The sequence below is a fragment of the Culicoides brevitarsis genome, chromosome 1 (genome assembly GCF_036172545.1).
Source record: "Culicoides brevitarsis isolate CSIRO-B50_1 chromosome 1, AGI_CSIRO_Cbre_v1, whole genome shotgun sequence".
Lineage (NCBI taxonomy): Eukaryota > Metazoa > Arthropoda > Insecta > Diptera > Ceratopogonidae > Culicoides > Culicoides brevitarsis.
The window spans coordinates 15,079,702-15,093,267 of NC_087085.1; the positions used below are offsets into that span (position 1 = coordinate 15,079,702).

The following is a 13,566-nucleotide window of genomic DNA, read 5'->3' on the forward strand; positions in this document are numbered from 1 at the left end:
ATTATACCAAACGAGATAATTATCAAAGATAATTTTTATAACTTTGTAACTGTAATTTCTGAACTTTAATTCATTTTAAATTACAACAAAATAAAGTTTTCCGCAATTTTAGTTACATTCAAGCTCGATTTGTTTCATTTAAGGTAATAAATAATTATACACATCTTATTAATTTTATAGATGTTTAATTTTTATCTGATCTCGTGTAACGATTATTAAGAAATTTAAATTATCATTTTATTATTTTTATCATTTCTTATTAAAAATAGCAAATTAAAGCAAATATTTTTTTATTACTTTGTAATGTTTGAAAATAATTAAATTTATTATTTAACTATAATTTGTAATTTAAAAAAAAATTTATTTTAATTAATTTTTAATTTTGTTAATAAACTGCACTTTGTACCTAATTTGAAAAAATAATTATTTTTTTTAAATTTTTAAGTTTATTGATTAACTGCACTTATAATTATTTTTATTTAAAATAATTTTATTTTATTAATTTTTTATTTAATTATTTTTATTGACATAAAAAAAATATAAATCAAACTTTTGAATTTCTTAAATTTTTATTAATTATTTTATTTTTTTAATAATTTTAAAATTTTATAAATTAAAAAAAAAATCACTTACCTCAAAAAAACTTATTTCTTGTGATAAACAGTAATTTTGACGTTAACGGTACTTGGCGCGTTCTCACTTATTTCAATAACTTATTTGTTCTCTTTCAAAAAATCTTCATGAAAAATTAACGACAAGCTTTTGTTTTTGTTACAATTCAATCAAGATCAATTAACTTTTTGTGTTTGTGTGTCTGTTTCTCTATTGTGTACAATTTTTATAATATTCTCCTTGCTTATTTTTTTATTGTACTAAATATTATTTCGTTTCTTAATTATTATCACTTGGCAAACTTAAATGTGCTGTTCAATAGAATTCTATTAAGATATAAAATGAGTTACAATGTGTCTCTCGCTCGGTGTCTCGCCGCTGTGGATAGATGGATGGCGTGTTGTGTGGCGGGCGGCGTAGAAGAGTTAACTGTTCTACTTGCGATCAACGTTGCAGACGACACAACAACATTAACTTTAATTAATCAATAAATTTACCCTCAAATAGAAAATTTTATATTATTACTATAATTGTGTATTTAAGTAGCTGCTTTGCTGGGTGTCGTGTTTTGTAGAATTTTTCGAGTGTACACGATGCACGTTGTCGTAGTTGTGTATAAAATAATAAAATAGTGACTGTTATTATAATTATACTTGATGACGATGATGATGAGTTTTTGCCGCTTTTTATGTGGACTCGTGTACGGACCCAAACCCAAAGAACAATACAATTGTGTCGTTTAATAATAATTTTTGTGTTTGTTTTGTTTTTTTTTTCCTTAACTGTTTTTCTATTATTTATTATTTTTTATGTGTTTATCAAGCAAAAAGTTATTTGATTGTATTTAATATTTTTTTTATTATTATTATTTTCTCTGTTTATAATAAGGACGATTAATTTTTTTTTTTTATTTTTGTCTCTTAGCACATTTCGTCCTTTTTAATTTATTATATTTCTTTTATTTTTGTTCAAAATGATTAATTAATTTTTCAACTTCACTTGAAAAAAAATTATTTCTTTGTCCACACAATTTTTTTAATGATTCCTCATTATTTTTTAATTATTTATTTTGAAAAAATTCAACTGAATGTATTTAATATTTTTTTTTTAAATATTTCCTTGATAATTTTTAATTATTTATTAATATTATAGAAAAATAATTTTGTGTAATTTTCAATGTTTAATGCTCCAGATTCGGCAAGCATATGACATTTGAGGCGCCTACTTTGTTATGATTATGATGATTATTATTATTATTTTGTTCCGTGTGCGCGTTGCTCACGACGACTACTGCACACTTTTTGTAGGAGATATTTATAAGAGGAGAGAACATCCGTTCACTATGATTCAAAGTCGTTAACTGACTATTAAATGATTTTTAATGTGTATAAAATTCACGATATACAAACTCTGTGCGACGACGAAGTACCGTCATACGGTCCAATACGACACCACACACCGAGTACGAGCTATGAAACGCATTGTGTGCATGTAAAATATTAAAATAAATGTACAACCCGTTGTTCTGTGTGCCGTTCTGACGCGTATGCTGATATTATTTTCCATGATATAATGTTGTGTGTATTATAATAAAATAATGATGTATAGCGAAATCAGCATACAGATACCGCTATAGTGCCTTGTCTTATTTCTGCATGCAGGACAACGACGACGACGACGACTGAAGGCAATGTACAAATGATAATATGTTCTCATTAATATAAAATAAATTCATTTCCAACTCCCTGACTCTCTTCAAATTTTTGCTACATTTGTTCGGAATGCTACACAGGCTCCATTCAGACTACGGCAGAGACAATACATAGGATTGGTCTCCTCTTGTCTTTATGCATGTGTCCGTACACACGTTTTTCTGTATCAATTTTAACTCTTTCCTCCCCCAACGAAGGGCGTCGTTCACATGAAAATTTCTAAAATTTTAAGAGTCAAGTTTCTTACCGCATTTTTTTTTTTTTTGTAGATTCAGGAATTTTTTTAATCAAAATGTGGTAATTTTTTTCTTCAGAATGAGTTAATTTTTTTTTCTTTAAAATAAGGTAATTTTTTCTACGAAATGCGGTTATTTCTTTTTCTTTAAAATACGGTAAATTTTTTTCTTCGGAATGCGGTAATTTTGTTTTTCTGCAAAATGCGGTAATTTTCTTTTTACTTAAAATTCGGTAACTTTTAATTTATTTTTCTGTGAAATGCGGTAATTTTTTTTTTTTTCAAAATTAGGTAAAATATTGTTTTTTTTTAATAAAAAGATAAGGGTCACCTGTGAACTTCGTCGTTTAGTTTTCTTTTAAAAGCAAAAATTGTCCTTAAGTACCAAAAAATTTTCAAAATAAATGTGATGAGGTATGCAATGAACTTTACTCGCAATATTTGTAAAATTTCCTTATTTTTCACGAATTTTTCCATTAATTTTCATTTTTTTCTGTTCCTAAACCTTCTTCTAGTTAAACCTGATAACCTGCAAAAAACCTTATAGAAATTCGTAAAGTAAAATTTGAGTTATTTCATTTCAAAAATTATTTTGAGGTTAAGTTTAATGAAGTAAAATACCTTTATGACCATTACCTTTTAAGACTGTAGTAACCGTACAGAGAAAATACAATTATAAATTTATATTTGATTATTATGTACATTACGTATACCACAAATACTCACTACATGCCGCTCTCTAGCCTTAACTGTACTATCAGGGGTTTTCCGTATACTCTGTACGGCGCATTTTTATCATTTTACGTCTCCCGTACGTGCTTCGTACGATTCCCACAGCGAGCACGAGAAAAAATATCCACGCCGACTGTCTACATTTTTGTTTTGTTTTTATTCTAAAAGCGCGGGAAAATTATTTTTCTCTCTCAATTTTTCCTCTATCTATACAGCGTTCGTTTGTATTTCGGAAAAACGCGTGTATATGTAACATAAACAAAAAAAATGTGCCGGTTGTGTTTTTATTTTGATCTTTTTGTTTGATTTTTAATAAAAAAGTAAAATAAAAATGGACAATCAAATTGTTGAAAAAAGTTCGAATCGATTAGCTTCGTTACCATGAGAACTCCGTGCAAATTGTTATAAATTTATATAATAATAGCCCAAAAACCGGACATAATTTCTTTGGCATCTTAGATTTTATCGAAAAGTTTCTTCTTCACTTCTTCTGTAGGTAGTTATTTCCTTTATAAATTCATACAAAATCCAGGTTTCCTCTGTATTTATAAAACTTTATCTCTGCAAATTATTTGTCGGACACAGGATTTTGAGGAAATTTCCATATATAGTTTGTACATACATCAATTCTTTTAATTGTTGTTGTTGTTGTTATTATTTTGTTTGTGTAGCTGTACGACAATTAATAAAGGGTGGGAAGCCTACTTACAATAAATTTTTGGGAAAATTCACCTCACCTCATGTACTCGTGCGAAATGCAAAACACAACAAGATTACTGAAAATTCTCTCTCTCTCTCTCGCTGCATGTCCTGCGCGCATGCCCGTGACTCGTACAATTTTTTTACTTCTTATTCTCAAGCGTTTCTCCTTCTTTCGTGGCAATGCAATCCTGCCGTACGTTCATGCAAAATGCAACGCACTCACACCCAAAAATAGTGGATGGACAATGTTATATACGACGATCGTGCGTATGTGTTTATATGTAAAATACTTAATTTTCTATCATATAAGCTCTCATGTATGCGACGAGGTAGGCTTGATATGCATTTTGATTATCATTTTGTTTTGTAGGCTTTATGCACTTTCGTGTATGAGCGTACAGAAATTTTTAATATAAACAACACGTTTTTGTAACTGCACCTCTTTTGCTTGACCATGTGTGTTCTCGTACTCATGCATGATGTGGTCTCTCTATCAGGATTATAAGAATCTGTATATGCCGACACTGGACCATACGATATAAGTTCAAAATATCCTCCTTTTTATTACTTTACCTGACGTGCACGCACGAGTTATCGAAAAACTGAGAAATCAACTATCCATTGTCGTCCTTTGTTGTTGCATGAACGAAGCATTTGATTTCATTAATTATACTCCGACTAAAAGTATGCATGCTGTTCCTTGCATTGCGTTTTCACGATCTGTGTACATAAGAATTAATTTACTGGTTTAATTTTAAATCACAACTCTCTTGTAATAGGATTAAAACATTATTATCTCATTATTACGAAATTTCTATTCACGTTCGCTGCTAAATATAGCCACATATTATTTTATTTCGTTTTGTATATGAATTTGTATTTATATAGAAATAATATATTTTAGGCCAAAAAATGATGAAAAATGTTTTTAAAATTAAATTAAAAAGTATTGAAAATAGAATTTAAACAAAATTAAGATAATTTTGATTTTTTTATTATATTTTTAGAAATTTTTGTAAAAAATATTTAAATTTTTCGGTTGAAAAAGTCTAAATTTGAATTTTTATTACTTTTCAAAATCTATATTTTTATCATTTTAATTTAATTAATTTTTTAACAACTTTCTAAGATTTTAAGAAAGTTGTATAATAAAAATTTAAGATAATTCTAAAAAAATTAATAAATATTTAAAAATTAGTAAAAAATAATTTTAAAGCTACTTTTGAATTTAAGAGAACATAATTTCTCTTAAATTTTTGACGTTTTTTTTTATTTTTAAACAACTTAAAGTTGTCTTTTGAAATATTTTTTGATATAAAATGATGATTTAAAAAAAAATATATATACATAAAAATACAAAATTAGGTAAAATTTCAAAATTTTCAGTAAAAATTTTTAAAATAAGAATTACACACAAAAAAATTTAAGATAACGAGTTTTGAAAAGAACAGATTTTTAAATTCTCTTAGCATTATCTTGCTTACATTATATCATATTTTATTTAATAAAATCGATTTAAATCTAATTGTATAAAACCCATAAACTTATATTAAATTAAAATTATTTTAATCTAAAATTAAATTCTCTTAATTCTATTAATCTAAAATTTTAATTTGGACGTTACCTATGACGGGTAATGCACAAAAATTATCAAAATCTTAAGAAATTATATTAAAAATCTTATTTTTTAATATTTTGAAAATTTATAAAATCGAAAAAACTTTTGTATCAGCCTAAATAAAATATATTAGCTTTGTACGAATGTGAAAACTCAATAATTCTGCACATAATGTTATTTATCGTGCAATTAAGTGTTTGCAAAATGCTAATAAACCATTCATGCTAATGATGTTTAGAAGTAAATTATTAAAATTATGAAATAATTTAATCCTTTTACATTAGAGCTGATTAATTTTAAATGCAACAACGATACAACTTGCATATAAATATTCATAATTTGCATATTAAATAGTTTTAAACTCGTCATAACAAACTGAAAAGTGTCAAAAGTCAAATAAACATTTTGATTTATTCACAGAAAAAAAAACAAATAAAATAGGATAAAATTGGTACCATCATATTTTTTTTACAAAGTAACCAAAGTTGTTCTAAAAGATATTTTATTAATACAACATTTATAAACAAATAATATTTTCAATTGATACGACTACAAATTGTATTAATTTATATTTTGTAGCATTTTTTTTATTGAATTTTAAAGTAGGTAATTTATTAATTTTCAATTGATTTCATTTGAATAAATTAATGCAAGATGTATCATATATACATAATATACGTATATCATCATCAATTGATACTGCGAGCCCCTTCTACAAGTAATTGTCGATTTATTTTTATTTTAGATGCGGTGCCGTCCCTGACCATAAAGACGACGACTGAAATCAAAACTCTTTAAATTAGTGTTGATTAAAATAAAATATAATGTACGTTCGTACAACATTCATTTAACATATATATCACAACAATGATCTCAAATCAATTTAAATTATTATTTGAATAAAAAAAAATGTCAATATAATTTCCATGAATTTCAATTGGTCACATTATATTTAGTAATACTTACAGTAGTTACTAAGCACCAATAATAAATTTTCTTCGTGCACGCGTAAGAACAGAGACATTTTGATTATCTTAATGTTATTTATGTGTTTTTATTGAATGTTTGTATCAAAAAAGTATATGAGACCAGTATCTTTTTAATTTATTTCGTCACATGTATGCAACTGGTACCATGTGACAATTGAACGCACTTTTATCTATATAATATAATATAATAAGTATCAATAAAATCAAAGTTAAACAAATCATCAACATATATACGAATAACGAACGTTAAATGTATGGCAAACATTTTCAATTTAAATGATTCCAAATAATTTGTAATCAAATTTAATTGAACTCATTTACTTTTGGATTGTTTTTATTATTATTATGTTTGGCAACGCTTTGTACACATTTCGAAATGACGCGACCTCCATCCAGCCTTCGCACCGAATATCGAAGCGTATTAATCATAAGTCAATATTTAAGACTTTTAACAATTTTTAAACACACGCAAAAAAAAATACATTCGCGAAAATTTTATTTAATGAAATAAAATAAAATGATTATTTGCCATTTTAATTTTCGGCAATTTTGTTATCAATTACAATGAAAAATTGAATTTCAAAATTACGTGACTGTTTAGTGTTTCGTCAATGTCCTGTAGGTATGTGTGTCGTGTCATCCATTAGTTGTATTTAACTAACCATGATCATTTTGCACGGGAGCTGGCAATAACGCAATTTATTTACATAGCTGATTTTATTGATGGACCATAATGTAAAATGTTTGTATATATTAACAAAAATGTAATAATCATTAATATAATAAAAGAATAAATATTGATCTAGATTAATATTATTATTATTTTACAAACTATAATATTATTAATAATTACATTAAAAAATAAAATATTTTATACCTGCAGGAAAATATGTAATAATAATAATGCAAAAATAACATTACAGATAAGAATTATTATTATTATATATTTTAAATTAAATTCATTATACATAATATATACAATAAAAAAAATATTGTTGTAAAAGTTTTCCCTTTTTTCATTATTTTTCTTTTTTTTTGTATTTTTTTATTAATTAAACAATCAATTAAATTAATCTAATCAAATTCAAATAATTTTTTTTTTATTTTTTATTAATAAAGCTTTATTTCAAATCAAACAAAAAAAAATTGAATAAAAATCCTAAATTCTAATGTAATTAATTATTATATTTTTTTCCATTCGATTTTTTTATACCATCACAAAAAAATACAAACAAACAGATAAAAAAAAAATTCCTTCTCAATTATTTCATTTATTTTCAACCAAGCTAATTTCTCTTTAATAATAATAAAAATTAAAACGATACAGGCTCTTGCTATAGCACCGTCAACAAAAAGATTCAACTGGCGCACTTGAGAGCATTTTAATAAACTTTTTTTTGGTTTTTCAACACACTAAACGCTATAAAAGCGCTTGGTAATTTCGCTTCGGTCAACATCTAATGAGTATAATGAATATTTTGTGCTTGTCCTTTTTTTAAAAATGTACAAAAAAATATATAAAATAAGCAAGCCATGATAGAAATAATGTCATTAAAACAGCATACACAGGTAAATACCTTTTAAAAGCCACTAAAGTAATGTCGTTTCAATATTGTTGTTAGAATTTTTCATGTGTCCATAGCATCACAAGCGAACGAACGAACGCAAAAAAGTGTGGAAAAAAATTATAGAAGCTGGAAAAAAAGTAGAGGATTAAGTAAATGGTTGTTTTGGTACTTATGGTGGTGTGACGAGACAAAAATTACAAAAGACATTATAAAAATGATGATGACACGCCTTCTCTCTATACGCAATTTATTTTGCCGCTGACGTCGTCGTCGTCGATGATGATTACGACACGGTCCAAAATAATGTCGAAACAGTATTTAAAAACGTTTAAAAACAACACGACGAAAGGGTTGTACTTAATTAACTTTAAAATAAATTACAATTTCATTATTTTTGTGTTCTATATTTTTTTTATACATTTTTTTTTAACTACAATTAGGACACCGACGACATTTTTAGCGAGAAAGGAGAAAAAAAAAATGAAAGAGGTCGATTAATTTATAATTTCCTCTTACTCGTGCAGTAAGTGCCTTCATTCAGGTAATTGACTTGAAATTACATTTATTTGGTCAACACTTATAAATTATTGCCATGGAAAGTCAGATCTTTGAGAGAAAGGCTGTTACAATTTTTTTTTAATTTTTTTTCAGACTTGAAAAATCAAGAATGCTTAAAAGGAGAAAAATTAAACAAAAAAGTTATAAAAATCTTAATTTTGTGACGATGTTTTTAAAAAATTTTTATGTTTTATATTTTTTTCGAAATTAAGTGTTTAAAAACTTTTTAAAAAAATATTTTAATTAAAAAAATGTTTATCTTAAGATCTTTGAAATTTTTTATTTTAATTTTTAAAATCATTTTCATTAAATTATAAAAAAAAATTAAAATATTATGTCAGAATTTTTTTTATTTATTTTTGTTTATTTATTTTTGTTTATTTATGTTGAAATTATTAGGCAATATATAAAAGACAAATTATTAAACATTATATTTATAAATATAATATTTATTAAATTATTTATTAATTATAATAATTAATTTATATAATATTTATTATAATATTTATAAATATAATGTTTAATATTTTGCCTAATATATAATGTGTTATAATTTCAACAATTCAATAAAAATTAAATAAAAAAATTCTGACATAATATTTTAAAAATTTTTTTCATTAATTTTATGACAATAATTAAGAAAATGATTTTGAAAATTAAAATGAAAAATTTCAAAGATCTAATGATAAAAAAATTTTTTTAAGTTTAATTTATTTTTTTAACTTTTTAAAACACTTACTTTCGAAAAAAAAGTGAAATTAAATAAAAAAATGTTTAAAATAAATTTGGATTGGCCTAACGAGATTTAGCATAAGAAATTTTACATCAAATCCTTTTCCAATTTTCTTCTCCTTCAGGTATTTTGTTACTATATTCATCACTATCAGTAATTAACACATTCTTGTCTTTTAATTTATTTCAGAATATTTCCTGTTTGTTTCTTACACTTTCTGTCGATGCGACGACAGCACCATACTGTGCGACTACAGAGATGGACAAATTAATTATATTCACAAAATTATAAAGATTTTTGGATAGTTTCCTCCTGTTTGTCAGTTCTTTATGTTTTTGATGCTTTTGAGTGTGAGGCAACGACAACAACAACAACATCAACGATGATGATGATTGAAAACTTAATTTAAATAAATTGATTACAGACATTCATCAAGCAAGAATCACAAGACGAGTGTAAGAGACTTAAGTATATGGACTTTGGGAAATTGAATAAACATCATGGGGAACATGTATCTCACGAGATTAGATACGAAAATTTTTGCGATAGAAAGGACAAATCTTATCGATGATACGGTACCGCAAGTGACTAAGCCGATCTTTATATGCAAATATGTTCCATAAAACTGTCAACTTTTGGCCAAAAATATGAAATGCGTCACAAAGAAATTTTAAAGAAAATAAATTGAACACAGAGAGAGGAAACGAACAAATCACAGGACAGGAATATTTGATTAAAATTTACACAATTTTACAATAAACATGGCACACATCATCCATATTCATCGTCCTTTTATTCTACATCATCTTCTTATTATTATTATTACGATATTTTGTCGGAGGTAGAATGGAAATTTCGTGTGTGTGTGTAGTCACCTTTATATTTACTTCAAACTTCAGATCAAAATTTATTAAATGAAAAGTTATTGCAATAAGTCAGGGGATGGATGCTGGCCGTGTTACTGGATGCCTGCCTTGTCGTTTTGTTTTAAAGAACATAATTATAATTCTATCTATTTTACACAAACTATATCATCGTGTGATGTTGTCCTTACAACATTACTCATCATCTATCTACTCGTAGCAGTAGCGGCAGCAGCAGCGCTCCACAGTAACAAGGCAAGGTAACAATGTTCAGCAAGCCCAGTATATTAACGTGATTGGGATGGGGGATAAGCAATAAGTTTAAGAGAGAGAAATAATAATATTGTAAGTTTCGTGTGTTTTCGGGTGCATACGGAGAGGAACAAGAGCATGGTGGACGATAACGGCACATAACTAACTATTTAAAACGTAATATTAAATTTTAATCAATATTCACAAAACTATATGTGCGATGATGATGATAATAGTAATAATAATAATGTACGTCATTCCAGCACAGAGATATTCAAGTTCATTCATCAGAGCAAAGTAGAATTGAGTCTTCGATCTTCAGTAAATTTTATTTATTATTAATATTTCAGAATATTATTTTTAATTATTTAATTATTTTTAATTATTAAAAATTTATATTATTATAATTTTTTTCATTATTTTAATTATTAATAATTTTTAAAACTATCAGTTTAATATTAAACTATTAGAACTTAACTTTTAAACTAAATTAATTCAACTTTTTTTCCGTGAAATGATTCAGAGAAAAAACTTTCAAAAAACTTCGTTCTAGAAAATTGGGGTGAAGTTTAATTTGCCCATTTTTGATATTAACTTAACTTGCTTTAAAAACGTAGATCTTTAAAATTTGAAAAAAAATTTTTAGGATTTATGATTAAAAATTTAAATTTTTATTTTTGAAATTTATTAAGAATTTAGACTTAAAAATTTGAAATAATGAAAAAAAAATAATTTTTTCAATCAAATTAAAAATGAAAAAAATTAAATAAAAACTTTTTTTAAAATTAAATAAAAAAAGAAATTAATTTAAATAATTAATTTTAGGATATTTTTTTATTTTTTAAAAATTTACATTTTTACAATTATAAAGGAAAGAAAGTTATTAACAGAATTCATAATTTTTCAACAAAAAATTGAAAATGTATGAAAATATTGAATTTTGAACTGATTTCAACGGAATTTATATCTTTTTCAAAAGAACTTTGGTCAAAAATGTATTAAAAATTTATCGATTTCTAACATTTTAAATACTCAATATTAGATATACCTCTTAATAATTTATCAAAAAATTATATGGAAGAAATTCGAAACGAATTTTGATTATTTTAATGACTTTATTTTTGATCTAAAACTTTTTTCTGATATTTTCAAAACGTATTCTGAGAAAATAGAAGCTGAATAAGTTATTTTCACTAATTTGTGTAGATTATGATTTCTCTGTCTCTCGATACTTGTTACAAATTTATAATTATTTTTTATTTTTTTTAATTTTTAGACCAATGCTGATCATTTTTGATCCAAATAAGATGCCAGCCAGAAGTTGGAATGCTCCGATGCATCGATGTGCAGTGCAGCAGCAATTGAAACAACAAAATAATAGAAAAGAGTAATGCATGGCACAGAAGAGGCTCAATTTATAAAGACCAAATAACAAAATACCTTGAGTTGTTAGCAAAATCTATCTACTGGTACATTTACTTGTGCCTCAGAGTCGCATGAGGCATACAACATCTCCCCCTAAATATTATGTTGTTGCAAACATTATTAGAAAATAGTGAAGGCAATACAAAACATCTCATATAAATTAGTATAATGTTATATTGTTTGGTAAGTTTTAGAGTCCGGTAAAATGTTATAAACCACCCTTCAAACTGTCCACCCACATTTTGAACATTGTCTCTACGCATATTTTGTACATATTTTCCTCTCTCTCTCCTCTACATGCGATATGCAAATAATACGGATCGAAGGAAGGATGGTGCACTACCTCTTACTTATTATTATTATTATTATTTTGCCTTTCTCTTCATTTTGGGCAAGAGTTCTACCGCTTCATCCCATGTCCTCGCATCCGACACAAAAACCGAGTCCTCTTACAGACGAGTAATGATTATTATTGTCTAAAACTGGACAAAGTCCCAGCACAAGGTTGTTCGATTTCGATTTTCGGCAGAAAACTTTCCGTGTTTGACCATCGAGCGTAAAATGAAGTTCTTCTGTAGCCGAAGACGAGCGAACGCAGTTCCGGAAATTGATTCATTCGAAGAGGAAATGCACGCTCGCCACTGACCTACTGCCTTGCTCGACTCAATTTTCCAGCCAACAAAGCATTGAATAGATGAAAGAGAGTGATAGCCGCACGAAGTGATGGATAATATATGAAAACTCCGCACATTGTGTACTTTGCCCATATTTTGCATAACAAACTTCAATTACAAACACACAAAACTAAGAACGAAGAATACAAACGATAATGGGGGCCAAGCAAAAGACACAAACATTTCATCTACCTTACACCATTTGCATTAAAATCATTTTCTCTGATAATAAAATGTATGTGCGGCACACGAACGTACGAAACTATTATTATCTCATTCCAGTATCAATGTATAAAACCACCCATCATTCCTCACTTTTGGCCAAAAATACAATTTTACGACGTACAGTTCTTGTGTATTTTCATGCATTTTAATATTAACCCATTCCCTTAACGAGTCCTCCTTCCTCATTTCCTTATCACTCGCATACACATCAGTCTTACACGAGAACGCACTATCCCGTCCCGTACCTCGGTGCCGGCGTAGGGCATGAAATCCAGCCGTCTACGACGACGAACATTTATTTTGCAATACAAACCAACCCAATTTCTATTAAAGAGTACAGTACACCACATTAGCATATTCTAATTTTGTACTCTCTGAATTTGAATATAATTAATTAATTAAAATAGATTTACAATTCTGTGGTTGAGGCCAAGCAAAAGTGTGTGTGTGTGTATGCTTATATGCCGGATTTTATGTGATACAATAAAACTGTATCTTTTCCTCTCTCGCAGCAGCAGCAGCTACGGAGACGACGACGACGACGACGACACCGAATACTGCCCAAAGATGGCTGGCTGGTTTAGAAAGGATGAACCATGTTATTTTATAATGTTTATACATATTTGCTTGTAGTCACACAAACACTCACACACAAAATAATATAATAA

At 26.7% G+C, this 13,566-nt stretch overlaps 1 protein-coding gene across 2 annotated transcripts in view; it reads right to left on the reverse strand.

Moving 5' to 3' along the window:
* Window positions 1-1,463, reverse strand: part of LOC134837016 (POU domain, class 6, transcription factor 2) — a 47,302-nt gene extending 45,839 nt beyond the window's left edge. For both annotated transcript variants that reach the window (XM_063852323.1, XM_063852322.1), the window contains exon 1: window positions 634-1,463. The gene's annotated coding sequence lies outside the window, so the exon portion shown is untranslated. The remainder of the gene's footprint in view (window positions 1-633) is intronic.
* Window positions 1,464-13,566: the final 12,103 nt, after the last annotated feature.